The sequence below is a fragment of the Mustelus asterias genome, chromosome 6 (genome assembly GCF_964213995.1).
Source record: "Mustelus asterias chromosome 6, sMusAst1.hap1.1, whole genome shotgun sequence".
Taxonomy (NCBI): Eukaryota; Metazoa; Chordata; class Chondrichthyes; order Carcharhiniformes; family Triakidae; genus Mustelus; species Mustelus asterias.
Window position 1 is genome coordinate 141,636,241 of NC_135806.1, and position 1,574 is coordinate 141,637,814.

Below are 1,574 nucleotides of genomic sequence, written 5' to 3' on the forward strand. Positions count from 1 at the left end.
AATCAGGGATATTGAAGAGAGGAAGAAGGGTGCAGAGATCCCAGAATTAGGGAGGAATGAAGCCTTCTTTTAAAAGTTTATTTATTAGTGTCACAAGTAGCTTGACATTAACACTGCAATGAAGTTACTGTGAAAGTCCCCGAGTCGCCACACTCCGGCGCCTGTTCGGGTACACTGAGGGGGAATTTAGCACGGCCAATGTACCCTAACCTGCACGTCTTTCAGACTGTGGGAGGAAACCGGAGCACCCGGAGGAAACCCACGCAGACACGGGGAGAATGTGCAGACTTCACACAGACAGTGACCCAAGCCGGGAATCGAACCCGGGTCCCTGGCGCTGAGAGGCAGCAGCGCTAACCACTGTGTCACCGTGCCACCCCATGGTGGATCTGGGTGATGATTTTACAGTGGGGGTGTTGAGGAACAGGGAGATTCATTCTGCCGGATAGAGAATCACCACCCACCACCCCCCCCCCCCCCCCCCCCCCCCCGGCACCCCCCCACACCCCCTCCTCTTTAGTTGGACACATTCACAATCCTCACCGCAAGTTTATTCATGCCAACAGAAGTTACTTGAACAAGTTAAAACGAATCTGAGTGCAGCGACTCTGCATATCATAAGAACATAAGAACATAAGAAATAGGAGCAGGAGTAGGCCATCTAGCCCCTCGAGCCTGCCCCGCCATTCAATAAGATCATGGCTGATCTGACGTGGATCAGTACCACTTACCCGCCTGATCCCCATAACCCTTAATTCCCTTACCGATCAGGAATCCATCCATCCGCGCTTTAAACATATTCAGCGAGGTAGCCTCCACCACCTCAGTGGGCAGAGAATTCCAGAGATTCACCACCCTCTGGGAGAAGAAGTTCCTCCTCAACTCTGTCTTAAACCGACCCCCCTTTATTTTGAGGCTGTGTCCTCTAGTTTTAACTTCCTTACTAAGTGGAAAGAATCTCTCCGCCTCCACCCTATCCAGCCCCCGCATTATCTTATAAGTCTCCATAAGATCCCCCCTCATCCTTCTAAACTCCAACGAGTACAAACCCAATCTCCTCAGCCTCTCCTCATAATCCAAACCCCTCATCTCCGGTATCAACCTGGTGAACCTTCTCTGCACTCCCTCCAATGCCAATATATCCTTCCTCATATAAGGGGACCAATACTGCACACAGTATTCCAGCTGCGGCCTCACCAATGCCCTGTACAGGTGCATCAAGACATCCCTGCTTTTATATTCTATCCCCCTCGCAATATAGGCCAACATCCCAATTGCCTTCTTGATCACCTGTTGTACCTGCAGACTGGGCTTTTGCGTCTCATGCACAAGGACCCCCAGGTCCCTTTGCACGGAAAACAATCTGCTCTCTTTGTGGAAGGAACCTTTTTCCCGTGTTAATGATTGGCAGTTAAGTGTTAGATAATTGTGTCGAAACTCTGGGAATTGTCACTGCAACAAAATCCTTCCCTTGGCACACAGCCAGTGTCACATCGCAATGAAGATCACAACACAGAGATCTGGGGGGTGGGGAGGAGGGGGGAGGGGTGGTGCTTGGGTGGGGGTGTTGGGAG